Source organism: Protopterus annectens, chromosome 6.part0 (assembly GCF_019279795.1).
Source record: "Protopterus annectens isolate FY-2018-M chromosome 6.part0, PAN1.0, whole genome shotgun sequence".
NCBI classification, from domain to species: Eukaryota; Metazoa; Chordata; order Ceratodontiformes; family Protopteridae; genus Protopterus; species Protopterus annectens.
In genome coordinates, this window is record NC_056737.1 from 60,174,291 (window position 1) to 60,190,026 (window position 15,736).

The following is a 15,736-nucleotide window of genomic DNA, read 5'->3' on the forward strand; positions in this document are numbered from 1 at the left end:
TGTTCCACATGTTCTGCACTAAGGGGTTCTGAGTATACCTATGGACTGTACAGAGTGTGCCAGAATGTCCACATCTTTTGGGCAATATCTCTGCTGTAGTCCACAGGAACATTACGTGCTTGCAGCGGTACTTTACTATGATGTCCTTAGAATATCTGTCAGTAGCCAATGGTGCACATGTGAAAAGCAGATGTGACCTCCCACACACACCATATCTGTGAATACAATCCCTATTACAGTAGCAATAGTCTGCTAATATACCTGCTATACATGCCTGACATCCCCTTGCACTACAAAGGTGGGAATATAAGGGTTGAGGTAGGGCTACACCCCATGTTCAGGACATATGGTGAATATATATCTACATATGATTATCCAGATATCTGTATAGATAATTACACATGTACATATAAACATATATAGATGGGTGTGTCTATGTACTTAGGTATGCATATACACACCCAGATATATACATATACAGAGCAGTACATGTCTACACATATACAGATAGAGATACATATGCGCATATACGTATACCACACTGCCATGCCTGCCATCAGTCCACTGCTGTTGTACCCCCACACATACGGTGGGGCTGGGGCCATATATGTGTGGGCTTCACCTACACAAAACATGTGTGCCCATATGCACTCCAGAGGCCAGTGTATGTAACATTGGTATATGGCCCTGTATTATTGAGTCTAGGGGGGATGCACCATACATAACCTAGGCTGCTACAACATGTGGGGGTATCAAGGGTAAGCTGCCTTAAGGTATCTGGATGTATAGTACCATACATGTCACCTATCTTGACATTACTTACATAAAGTGGGTTACTGCAGGCCTACTGCCTCCTGCCATACAGACTGTTCTGTCTGCCAGTGTGCCTGTGATGGTGTCGGTTATGCCTTTTTATGCAACAGTTACCTCCCATTTGGTCAACTGAAGTCTTTACTACCTAGCGATTGTGTACAGAGTGTAGAGAGAGGCTGCTGGACTATACACCTGCATCACTTCCTGTTGATTGTATGGTATCCTGTCACCCAGTCTGTCTTTACTAATGTACAATTTGAAGGGCTTGGCCTGGACAGCAACAGTTGTGGACCTGTCCAGACTACTGTATTAGTATAACTGTTTCACAGTTGCATTACTTTGTTCATATGGATGTCAGTGTCTGAACAGCTATATGACATGGCATGTAGCTCTGTAATAGTACACAAATAATGGTATTCCATTTCTGCAAACCTGTGTGTGGTGTTTATCCTATGACCTCTCTGTAGACATATGTTGCAGACAACGAATGTTATTTGTATGGGTGAGTCATCCAGTGTCAAGTTCGACAGGCCATATGATCAACATCCATTTGGTCGACAGTTCATTTGGTCGACAAGCATGTTATGTGGGGGGATCCACCCCCCACACCCCCCAATGTGGGGGGCACAGCCCCCCACACCCCCCCTAACTATATATATCAACTCCAGGGTCACACAACATTGGGGAGGGGGGCAAATCTGCTTGTCGACCAAATGAACTGTCAACCAAATGAGTGTCGATCATATGGCCTGTCGACCATCTCAAGTAGACCCATATACATATATATATATATATATATATATATATATATATATATGTGTGTGTGTGTGTGTGTATATATATATATATATATATATATATATATATATATATATATATATATATATATATATATATAACCTGGATCTTAATGAAAGCCTAAACATTAAATGTGCCCTAAAATGGTATAGAGATTGAAAGGGTTGAAAAGTAACTGGTCTTTATTTAATCAGAAGGTAGTCATACAGTATCTGTTATTGTTGAAATGTGACCTGACAGGGTGCATTAGAGATGTTTAAATGTTTTAATTTTTCTTTTTTTTTGTTTTCCCCCTCCCCACCCGATAAGTGGGCCACTCAATACAGGCCCATCCAACCCAGTCTATCCTTGACCCATATATTCTTTACTCACAGTTCCATTTCCCCCCGCCAGCTCCACGCACGCAGCAACCATCCCTTCTCCGGTTGCCAGCCCGTAGCAACCACACCACCACACTTTGCCCACACTCCACTCCTCGGGACCCATCTTGTGCGTTGTCCCGACCCAAATATATTCAGTCTTTCACACGCTATAGTCCATGCACATAGGAACCCAGCCATGCCTGCCTTTCGAGACATGAGGTTGCCCCAAAGAATCACTTAATTTTTGTTTCATCCCACTAGGGATGTATATTTCTTGGTAATAACACTAGGCTTTACGGGTATATGTTTCTGTTAATCTACCATTGTTATCTACAGATGTATGGCCATATATACCTATATAGGTATATATATATATATATTTGCTTACATATTTATAACTATGTCTGTATATACCCACACAGATATATATAGCTGCATACATATATGTAACATGCTGTGTATATGTAGACATATAAGTGTTGACATATATATGTGTAGATGTAGCCATTTGCATGTATATATGTTCATATATATTAATATATATGTATATATTTCTAAATATCTATATATATATATATATATATATATATGTTCATATATATTAATATATATGTATATATTTCTAAATATCTATATATATATATATATATATATATATAGGTCCTATCAGAACGTCTAAAGTACAGTTCATCAAACTGCACTTTGTCGAGCTGACTTTAGCAAAAGTGCATAACATCGAATATGCACTTTTGCTAAAGGAGACTTAAAAAAGGAGAAATCATGCTGATCGCATGTTTTGTTAGCTGTACATCAACATATACTGTTGTTGTACAGCTAACAAACTTATTGTGGAGATCACGGTACAGTGGGGATGAGGGAATATTCCCTTTTCCCCATTGTAGTGTGATCTCGGAGTTAGAATATTAAATTAGTGGGGTGTGGGGGCTATTATTTTGTTTTGTGCCGGTTATGAAAACCGGCTTTTGCGAAAGTGCACTTTCGATATAGTGCACTTTTGCTTTTATGGGGTTCGATGTTGTTAGATCAGTGGTGTGTGCTTTCGATCTAACAACATAGACCAATATATATATATATATATATAACACACACTATATCAAAAAACATAACACATCACACAAAACAACACACACACCACACAACCACACCAATAACAACACACAACCACAAAACAACCTCACAAACAAAACCCAAAACCCACACCCCAAACATCCGCACACCAAAATCCCAACCCTTACCCTACCTAAACTCTAGCTACTCACACCTAACCTAACCCTAACACCCTAAACTCCTAAAACTACCACTACACTAATGCCTAACCCACCGCAACCTTCACTCCCTAACCTACTCACAATACTCCACTCCCTAACACCCTAACCTAACAATCAACCACACCTACATAACTCCACTGGCCTCCACCTCTAACCCAAAACCTAACCCGCTCACAACCACTTACCTAACCCGCCAAGCCCTAACACCCGCGCACTTAACCCACCCCTCACCCCCCCCACCCTTCCACCCACCACTGTCACTAACTCACATCTAATAGTCGCACCATCCCCGTCCCCCACACACCTTACCCACACCAGCCCCTCACTATCCTGGCGTCGGGTTTTTCATCCCAGAAGGCCGGTCTTCGGTTCTTGTCCATCATCTGGCGCCCTGCTCCATGCTGTCGGTAATCCCAGCTGTTGATCTTCTAACCTACACCCACTTACATATATAGATATATTCCATCTGTACACACACATACATCTAGATGTTGGTATACATTCTCTGTACTGTTGCATGACTGGGCTGGATGCTATGCTTCTGAAAACATCAGATTTATGTATATCTGCCATGGCTTAGTGGTACATCACTTTGTGTATAATGTGCATGATCCTGGGTTCAAGCCTTGTAGAGGTTGTTTATTTTGTTGCTGGACAGAACACAGGCCATTGGATACAAATAGCTTAAGGCACTTTAAAGCAGTTGTAAGTGGGTTTGCGAGGGTTTGCTCGGAGGTAAGCACTGCTAACTTTCAGTTACAGTTTCTTACACTCAGCTTCTGAATTGCTTAACCTGTGTATGCATTGCTTATCCCCACGCAAACAGGCTGAAACCCACTTACTGCTACTTAAATGTGCTTACCCCCACGCTAATTTCTTTAAAAGAAAAAAAAGTGGTTGATAGGAAAGTTATGAAAACAGGGGCACAAAGAAGAAAATACAGTAGGGAAAATAGCCAGGGATGTGCAGGAAGGGTGTAAGGAAGGTCCATAGCTGCCCATTTCTCCTAGCAACAGCTGTGCATATACACTGCATTTGGAGGTAGATTTGGACACTCAAACCCCTGGGTGGGGGTGAAGACAACAATAATAAGTTGTGATGCCAATTAAACTGGATTACATGTGCCCAGTGGACACGTGTGAAATGGACAGCTATGTATGGGGCGAGTTTTTTTGGGAACAGAATACCCTTTTAATTTTTTCAGTTGAGAGTGGGATGTTGGGGAGGGTTAGTAGGTATGTTTGGGGAGGTAGGTTGTGTAGGTTAACAGACAAGACAAGCAAGACACATACAGGGACAGTATATGACACATGTGCGGGGTAAACACGGACGGGGAGGAGTGTTTGGAATTCGCAAGCCCATGAGCCCCCAAATGGACACAGTGGGACTGAAGTCCCCACCCATGGGCAGTCATCACTGCTCCTTCATGGCCCTAAAGGTGGCTGTGCAGGGGGCTGGGTAGGAGTGGCAGGATCACCCTCTAATTGTGCCATGTGGCCCTCAAGCTGGTGTAGCTTGTCTCAAATCTCCTTGTCGAGCTCACTATGCACCATGGCCTGGACCTGACGGTGGGTGACAAGTACCACTCCGCCCCCGCTCCTAGGGGGGGCCAAGCCCCATCCCCTGTGGTGGTTCCACCTGAAGGTGGTGCAGGGCCAATGGAGTAGGAGGTCCTAGGCTGGGCCCCAGATGTACTGGTGCCCGGTGCCATGGCCAGCTGAGGTGGGACAGGTGGGTCCGCTGGGACCGGCCTTCCCATATGAGCTATGGTGTTGCAGTTTTAAGGAAGATGTCAGTTAGTAATAATCAACAGCATTCAGGATTAGTTATAACAGCATGCATAGGTATTCCCATTAACCCAAGACACCAGATTTACAACAGTTGCAGAGCGAACAGAACACATGCATATATGGGACAACAGTGGCCATTACAACTGCATGCAGGTTTCATTGATGGCAACAGGCCACCAATATGGGAGTATTTTAACATGGCACATGCATTCAACCAAATGTAAATATTTATAAACTGATTGGACATATGTCCCAATGAAAGTTTGGAGTGTACACGTACCCAATGAGGTGTGTAATTAGGTTATTGTAGCACATATGGTGGGGGTGAGAGAGAGAGTTCAGTTAACAACTATTATACCCCTGCAGTTTTCACAACTTTCTTAGTCACTGCAGTGATCTGTCCCTTACATGTATTATTACACTACCCAATGTCCTTACTTTGTACAATGGTATGTTTGTAGATTAGTATCTACATGGACTGTGTCTTACGTATAGTCTACACCTTTTACCTGGTATAGCTGTCGAGAAAACCACTGTTAAAACTACCTGACAATTTCTACACATACTCCCAGATTCCATGCTTGTAGACAAGTATATAAGTGAAATGTGTTGTACCTACGGTTTACACTTCCTACCTGTTATAGCTGTGGAGAAAATCTTTGTTAACACTACCTGACAAATTCTACACATACTCCCAGATTCCATGTTGATGTTATACACATACCTAACAGTCTGTTATTGCACACACTCTGGTCAAGGCTTGACAGGATGCAGGTGTTAATGTGACATATTTTGAGAATAGCTGTCATACACTTTGGGTGTGATGCTACAATGACAGGTTTGTTTTCATATACATTCTCTGACTATGTTCACGTCTGACTATCAGTTATATGTCAGTTAAAGCTGCCTACATTTCTTGGATCATCATACTGATTTGTCAGGGGAACAGGTTACTGGGCAGCAGATTGGGGCCATTTATCTGGACATGCTGGACAGATCAGAGCAGTTGAGGTGTATGACTATGCATACAGCTTACTACCTGAACATTGTGCCACAGTCTGTACAGTTGATGGTTATGATTATGCTTGCAGCTTACTATCTGAACATTCTAGCAAATTCTGTACAGTTGGTGGGTCTAATTATACATACAGCTTTCTATCTGAACATTCTCACAGACTCTGTACAGTTGTGGGGTTTGATTACGCATACCACTCCCAGGATTCAAACCCCTGCTGTGTGTGATAAAAATATTACAGTTGACATCACAGTACACTGTGCTATCAGGGTATTGGTGTGAAGGGAGTTTTAGGGTTATGGAGCAGGAAGGGAATTTTAGGGTTAGAGTTAGGGTTCTAGTAGAGCTAAACAATCTAAGTAGTTACAAGAGATCAAGCTAGAGAGAGTTTGAGAACTTGCCTATTTGAGCAAGTGGAAACAAGCAAGTATATCATAAGCCTATGGCATATGAACACTTGTAGCAAACCTTGAAGCTTACAAGTGTAATCCATGACAAATACAGTAAACCCCAATATGCACTGAATAAGACATGGTGTGGAAGCCATAGTAGCAACATGGCTCTCTATTGAATTTCAGCATTCAAAATGCCCAGTGCCAAAAAGCCAAAATAAAGTCCAAAAACCCAGAGAAGAGTGAATCTTAAAAATTGCTTGTCTCCTTAAAACTTATTTTTGTGGGGGCAAGCCCCCTTTGCACCCCCGCTACCTGATCTAATATATACCAACTCTAAGATTGCCATACCTTGGAGAAAAGGGAATATTTTAAGAAATGGCATCTTGGACTTAAGTCTATTCATTCAGCCATTCAGTCTCCACTTTTTGGGACTTACTCTAGGAGGTCCAGACATTTCAAATTGTTACCTAACAAGATTGCACATAGTTTGACAGGCATGCAGACAGAGATCAGTACAACTACCTAGATAATCAATTAATTCATTTCAGGTACCAAACACTAACTCATTAAGTAGACATATACAAACACACACACACAAACACACACACACACACACACACACACACACACACACACACACACACACACACACACACACACACACGCAAAAAAATGATGAAGAGAGTCAGTACATGCTACAAATGAAGAGACATTATAATAAATATATATTACTATTTTATATCTATAATGGTATATAGCTTAACCAGACATTCACTATATAAGAAACAGAGAACATATATATGCTAAAAGTAAACTGACAATATAATAGTATTTTGAAATTAAACACAAATTCGTTAAGTATGCAATGAAAAGGAAATGAAAAGAACTGGAACAAGTGTGAGAGGCAGGTGAAAGGAAAAGAAAAAGATTTATAATAAAAATTTGGACCCTAAAAATTCTTTCATTACTACTTTTTCTGCTGATAGATATTTGATTAAAAACATATTGGAAAAGAACTGGGGTTTGTTGGTAGATGAAGCCAGTTTAAGAGACCACATTGGAGTAAAACCTAATGCAGTATTTAAGAGACGGAAGAATTTAAAAGTAACATTTGAAACAAAAAAGTTTATTCAAGTGGGCAATGCAGGCATGAAAAAGTGTGGTGCCTGTGAGTATTGTAAATATATTTTAGTTTGTAGTAACTTGATGTTAAACAATTTTATGGTTACTTTTAGAAAATGCTTTAATTGTGTTTACAAAGGGATGGTTTACTTTACCTGCTGTGCCCTTTGCTCAGGTTTCTATATAGGAAAGACTAAAAGCAAACTTAAGGACTGTATTTATGAACACCTTTATGGGATCAGAACTGAGAAGGAAAGGAATCCTTTGTCCATGCATATACATTTAAATTCAGGTCATTATTTTTCATTTTGTACATTGGAACATGTGTCCACCCATTATAGAGGTGGCCCATGGTCCCTTCTATTTGAAAAATTGGAGTTGAATTGGCAACTGCTCTCTGAGGCCAATAACTGGCCTGACTTGAATGAGCAGATTTCCATTTCCTGTTTACTACAGTTCAAAGCATTGGAGAGATAAAATTATTTCTACTGTCTTGTTTATGAAGAAAATTTCTTTTAAAGATTTTAAATTAGTAATTTTACATGTAGATCTTTCATGGGTAGTTCATGTTTTGTATTATTATACTGAACCATTACCAATACTGATTTTTTATTTAATGCTTTTTAAGAGTATACAATGTGTCATATCTAATTTAACACTGTTTAGTATTCTGGTTATGTTTTGGTTTTCACAGTTAAAACTACATATAAAACAATTTTACACATAAATTTTAGATTTTTAACTATTTTATGTGTTTATACTTTTAAGATATTTAAAATATTTAAAAGTGCTACTGTGACTTTAGTCTGCTTTGTGATAATGTGTCATGGTAATGCTTTTATCCCTTTAAGAACAACCGTGATTGATTGGGGGCTTGCTAGTTATTCTATTACCTCATTGGTTGGTTTGAATCTTATGGTGTATTTAATGCAGATTATTTTTTGTACCATTATCTGATGATGTGTCTTTCAGGAACGAAAGCACTTATTTTAATGTTGCATCCTAGATTTTTGATGTTGTATTACACTTTTTCAGATTTGTATAATACAGATTAAAGTATTGTTCCCGGCACCTGGGTTTGGTGATTTCCTTGTCATAACACCTTTCACTTTAGTTTGTGCTCTTTGTTTTTATCTTATTAGGTGAAAGAAAAGGTAAAGCAGTGAAAGGGAAAATTAAAAAAGTAAACAAGTAAAAAGAGAAATATCAATTAAAAACAATCATGCAGTCAGTCAAGGAAGAAACTCCATACTGAAAGCAGCTTAATATGGTATAAAATTATTTCAGTTTCTTGATTTTTTTCATCAAGTTCCAGTTATTTTCTCTGTCTGGCCTTTCAGCAAAGCTACATTCCAGTCCATATCTTCAATTTGATCCAATATTTTATTTTTATTTTATTTTATTCTTTTTTTTTTTTTTTGGATGAACATAACTGAATCTTCAGGGGAATCATATATTTTCTGACCTTCAGAATGAAAGATCCCAATTCTGTCAGGAAATAGGAGATGTGTTTGAATGCTTGCTTTCTTTAGATCTTTAATTAATGATTAAGCAAACTTTTATTTTATTTTTTTTTTTGTGTATTTATTTGACATTATTTTAATGGGAAAGTCCAAATATGAAAATATCCCATTTCAGCAGAGACCTGGGGAGAAAAGTCCACACTGAAACAATATGGTTACAGTTAAGTAATAAAGTTATTGCTAAGCCTATTAAAGAAGAACAGCATATTAACTAAGTAAACATTTTCACAACTTCAGTTTATACAGTTTGAACTTTTTCATACAGAGTGCAAATATTCAGACAGTGATAAGTTGACAAGAAGAATATTGTCAATAGTTAAAGAATTTACAAGTTATAGGTTCATAGGTTCATAGGTTCATACTAGGCTATCTGCCCGAGGGCATTTACAAGCCTAGCCCCTTTAGTATGGGGAACTATACCCATTATTTTTCTGTGCCTCTGTCGAGCAGTGACACTGAGGTAATCCCTGGGGTATATCTGTGATCTCCCATCCATTGGTCAAGATTTCTCTTGAACAAGGCCAGCGAGGTGCTCTGCCTCACATGTACCGGGATTTTGTTCCACAGCATAGGGAGTCTTTGGGTGATGAATCTATCCCTCCAGCACGCCCTATTATAGCCGGTTTAAGTCTCCGCCCTTGTGGCTCTGATGGATCTAGATTTTTGAGGTGAAGCATATTCATCAAATCTGGGTTTGACATGGCCTTGTATGTTAGGCAAAGGTCACCTCTGACTGAATAGAGCTGGAGTTCTTTCAGTCGGGCAGCATAGGACAGATTTTGAGACCCTTTATCCTTTTGGTGAGGAACTTTTGTGGCCTCTCCAGCTGCTGCAAGTGTCGGGTCAGATACATTCCGAATGGGGCATTGTACTCAATCATTGGTCTGATGAGTGATGAGTAAAGGGAGACTATGACCTCCCTTGATCTAGATGAGAATCCCTTCATGATAAGGTGGGCAATGTAGAAGGTCTTCCTAACTACTTTAGCTACATGGGTGTCGAATGACAGACTACTATCAACCTGGGTCCCCAGGTCCCTGATAACTTCTTCTGTGCTCAGTGGATTGCCACCTATTTGGTAGCTAGGGTAACCTTGTTTTTCTATGACTATGCATTTTTGGCATTTAACTTTAGGCCGTGGCTCTGGCACCAGTTATCCGTTTCTGTGAGACCCTTCTGAAGGATATCTGTGTCAGATGTGTTTTCTACTAAGTTTGCAGTCATCTGCAAACTTTGTCAGCCATAACCCTCCTGTGTTTGCTTGTACTTCGGAAAAGTAGATGCCAAACAAGAGTGGGCCCAGGACTGAGCCCTGTGGGACACCACTTGTGACAGGCTTTGAGTCTGACATGGCGCCAGCAGCTCTGACCCTGTGGGTTCTGTCACTCAGCCAGTTTGCAACCCATCTTGTGATGTATGGGTTGACATTTAAGCTGATGAGTTTTTCAATGAAATGGGGTATTGTATCAAGGCCTTAGCCAGATCGAGGTAGGCTGTATGGACTGCCTTTCATCAATGGCTTTGGTGACTGTTTCAAAAGTCAACCAAGTTTAAAAGGCATGATCTGCCTTTGACAAAGCCAAACTGGGTTGGATCCAAAGTCTGCAAATTCCCTATGTCTTTATTTATGAGGTCCATTATGATCCTCTCCATGGCTTTGCAGATAAGGCTTGTCAAGCTAATGGGCCGGTAATTTCCAGGGTCGGTGGAGGCACCGCCTTTGTGAAGTGGTACCACAGTTGCAGTGCATCCAGAGGTAAGACTTTGATTAAACAGCTGTCCTAGCTGTGGGTTTAATTCCTCATTGAGTTCATGGAGCACACAGCGGGGACACCATCAGGTCCCATGGATGCTGTGTTTTTTGCTTTGGAGAGAGCAGTTCTCACTTGGGCTGGAGATGTTTGGGGGCTGCAATCGTTTGGTATAGATATCTCTCCTTTTGGGGAGCGGAGAAGTTTGCACTGAACCTGTCAGCCAGTATGTTGGCAATGTCTGTAGGATCAGTAATCTTCACATCATTTTGAACTAGCTCTGAGCATATCTGGGAGTTTCCTCCCAGGTTTCTAACATAGCTAAAGAAGGCCTTATGATTGTCTTTTGAGTCTTTAGCTATTTTTCTCTCGAAATTTGCTTTGGATGATTTTATGAGAGCTCTTAGTTTTTACTTATAGTGATCAAGGGTGTCTTACCTTTTAAGGATTTTGCTCTATCTTGTAGTAGCTTCCTCCTTTTGTTGTAGAGTTTGTTTATGGCTGGGGTCCACCAGACTGGATGCTTGCCTTTGGTACAAAGAGTCTTTGTTTTGCTTGGGATTGCCTTATCCATGCAGTCCTGCAGGTGCTGGTAGAAGGCATTTGTAAGTGATTCAGCGGCTTGAGTACTGTTTTCCGCCGGCTCGGGGCCTTAAAGGAGACCACACTAGTCTTTAGAAGTGTGAAGTCGGCTTTTGAGAAGTTCTTTACTGTGGTCTTTTTATTTCAGGTGGGGTGGGATGAGGACCTCCAGCGAGATTAGTTTGTGGTCTGATCTCACCAGTGAGGGGTACACCTCGGTGTTGAACATTGTGCTCCCATGTTCGTGATGATGAGATCAAGTATGTTATCTCCTCTTGTGGGATGGTGACTAGTTGTTCCATGGCATTTGAGTTTATGAATTCCAGGAACTTTGGGCTAGGGTGTTTGGGCTTGAGTAGTGTTCCCAGTCTATATTAGGGTAATTGAAGTCACCTAGTATGATGGTGTTTGGTGATACATTTATCCCCTCTAGTGTTTTCAGGAAGGCCATGTGAGGTTCCTGAGTTTGTGAGGGTGGCCTGTAACATGCTACAATTTGCAGAGCAGTCTTGCCTATGGTTAATTGCACCTGGATGGTCTCCGATGCATCACCAGTCTTGAGGTGTGGGTGTCCTTGATGAATATGGATACCCCCTCCTTTCTTGGTATTGTCCAGATTTTGGGGCCATGATATGAGGTAAAACCTGATAGCCGGGTGCTCTCAGGAGCCTTGAACCAGGTTTCTGTCACAGCACAGACATCGATGTTCTCCATACTGAGAAGGGCCTGCATTTTGAGATTTAGACTTCTGGCATTGAGCAGCATTACCCTTAGTTTTTTCCTTTTGTTTTCTAGGGTGGTAAGTTTAGAATTTGAGCCTTGCCTAAAAAGGCACTATGGGGTGGCAAGAGCCTTTGCCAATATCCGGAATCCCAGGGTGACAGGTGCAAGCCCAGCGTGGCTTGTCCAGCATGTCATCCCAGGCAGACAGACACTGGATCCCCTTTGAATGACACCAGTGTTTAAGCCAATTGTTAAAGCTGATCATCTTATCTCTGTATTGTGGCATCATTCTTGGTGAAGGTAGGATACTGCTCAAGGTCAGGGTCATACCTGTCTGGGCTACATAATCAGAGAGCTCCTCAATGTCTCTTTTCATGTAGTCCCTCAGGTCGTTTACACCAGCGTGGACAATGACTGAATCATATTTGTACCTGCTGTTGAGAGACCTGAGTGCTTGCGTTATGTGGCAGATTCTAGCGCCCGACAGGCAGCTTACTGTGACCTTCTCCTTACTCAGTCTGGTGACGCCAGTGTGTCTGACTATGGAGTCACCAATGACTAGTGTGTCTGGCATTGTGTTTGGCCTTAAGGGCTGTGACTGTTTGACACTCTGACTGTGAGGTCTATGTGTTGCAGGTGTTGTGTTCTGAGGTGGTGGTTGTTTGGGTGTCTGCTTTGGTGGCCTCTGCTGTTTTGGTAGATTTTTGATCAGAGCCTCCGAGTATGTCTTTGTGTGTTTATGTGTATGATTTGAGGTTGTAATGGTAATATGCGAGACTGGGTCTATAGTGTGTGTGGTAACCTTCTCCTCCTGACTGGTCTTGCCAGTCCTATGTTGAGAGAGCTCAGCCTCCAGTTTGGCCGTGTAGTTGCATCTCTCGCATGTATTTGTGTTTTGTGGGAGGAGGAGAGGGTTGTCTGTGTACATGAGGCAATTGTAACATTGCCTCAATATTCCCAGGTTCACCAGCTGAGCAGGAGAGTTCATAGAGGCGACATTATACACTTTGAGTACACACTTTCTAACAGAGGTGACTAGATAACATAGCCTAAGCAAAATTATATTTGTCCTTAATCTAAGTATTTGATTGACTTTGTTCAGACAGAAGAAATTAATAAGAGTTATGCTGGGGACAAGTTCAGCCTGGGGCACTGCAAGAGCAGAGACAAGTCTTATTATTTCATTGTTTTTTATTGATGTTTGAAGTTAGAGGTTAGAGGTAGGTCTAATTTGCAGGGGATAAAATTCATTTTTTTAGAAACTAAGTATGAGTAGAGACGGTAGCCAGATGATTTTTGGGTTATAAATGCTGAGAAGAGCATAAGAGAAGGAGATATACCTGTTACTCAAGCTGTTGTAGAGACTGACTTACTGTCTGCTGTGATATTCAGAAAAGATAAGAGTTTATGCTCATTTATCCTCTCCACTTTTGATTTAATATCTCTGTAATCTGTACAGCTGTTTCTTTACTGTCCTTTTTGTTGTGAGATACAGCTAATATCTGTTAGTGTTGACCTCAGTTTGTAGTAAGATCCTTTGTCTAGAGGCCTATCTGCTTACTTAGTGAGAGAAAGTGAACAGAATTGTTTTCATCTGGGCAGGGCATTCCTGCAACTGTATTGTCTGAATAATATGTCTGTTTTCTGCTTTCTTTTCCTTAAATCAGATATACCTGTTACTCAAGCTGTTGGAGAGACTGACTTACTGCCTGCTGTGATATTCAGAAAAGATAAGAGTTTATTCTCATTTTTCATCTGCACTTTTGATTTAATATCTCTGTAATCTGTACAACTGTTTTTCCCACCCACTCACCCTGTTTTTGTGGTGATCTTATGTCTTGGTGGCTTTGAGATGCCCACCTCTGGTGTAGGGTTGATACTGGACATGCTCCCACAGTCACATTACATCAGCTCTTTCTACTGTTAATAGTGAGAACTTAGCAAGGGCCACCCCTTTAGCTTCTGAATATTGAATTATCTCATTATCTTCTGTCTCTTCACTTTCTACTCTGCTCTTCAAATTTTCCCTTAGAACTAGCTGGTTTCTCAGTAGTAGCACTAAAATCTGAATCCCTGTGACTAGCACTTGCTCTAAAACCTGCTGGAAAGCACTAGGAAGCCTTAAACTGATACAAGCACTCAATTCTCCTTGTTAATAAGGAGAAATTAGTTGTAGGCACTAAACAGCCTATAACTGAAAAGTACCTTGCCAACGTAGGGGAAAACAGCTCTTGTACTTTACAAAAGAAACACTGAAATAGGCATGTCCAAGGGTCAGCTTCCGGTGATTTCTCATGTCCACCTGGTGAACCTGGACATACTGGAGCAATGCAGCAATTGCCTCATGTACATAGACAACCCTCTCCTCCTACCACCCAACACTACAACCTGCAAGAGATGTACTTACATAGTCAAACTGGAAGCAAAGCTCTCTCCAGTCAAGATTGTGCTAGACAGTCAAGAGGAGAAGGTTAACATCTGCACTACACCTCAGGCAGCACATAGCCCTTCAGAACTCATGCCACCAGCATCCACACATAGCAACACTAAACCCACTTATGTGGAGGCCCGTAACATTAACCTGCCCAAGCAACAATGACCTTTGAAGCTGAAACACAAACACCAATCACAACCAAAGTGACACATAGCTCAAAATACCAGTGTGCCACCAAACAACAGCCCCTAAGGCAAGACAACATACCCAACACTTTAGTCATAGGTGACTCTATAGTCAGGCACACTGATGTCCCACTCATCAGGCTGAACAAGGAGAAAATTACTGTCAGCTGCCTGTCGGGTGCCAGGATCTGGAACATAATGCATGCACTCAAGTCCCTCCACAACAAGTACAAATGCAACTCTGTCATTGTCCATGTTGGAGTAAATGACTTGAGATGTACCTCCCTGGACTACATGAAAAGAGACATGGAAGAGCTCTTGGATCTTGTGGCCCAGGCAGGTATGACCCTAGCCCTGAGCAGCATCCTGCCTTCTCCCAAAATGATGCCACAGTATAAGGACAAAATGATTGACTTCAGCAATTGGCTAAGTTTCTGGTGTCATTCAAAGGGGATACAGTATCTGTCTGCCTGGGAAGACATGATCAACAAACCATGATGCTTTGCCAGAGATGGTCTGCACCTGTTGCCCCTGGGATTCAGATTACTGGCTAAGGCTCTCACCACCCCTATAGTGCCTTTTTTTAGGCAAGGCTCAAAGGACAAAACCACCACTGTAACAGATATAAGCATGCAAAATCTGAAGGTAATGCTACTCAATGCTAGAAGTCTAAACCTCAAAATGCACTCTCTTGAGGCACTCCTAAAAATGGAGAACATCGATATCTGTGTAGCAACTGAGACCTGGTTCAAGGCTCCAGAGAACACCCCTGCAATACCAGGCTACAACTCTTACCACACTTTTCAACCACCAAACCAGGACCGAAGCACTAAAGGTGGAGGAGTGCCCATACTCACCAAGGATATTCACACCTCCAAGCTAGTTCCCCAACACAATGCATCTGAAACTCTACAGGTGCAACTAACACTAGGTAAGACTACAATCCAAATTGTA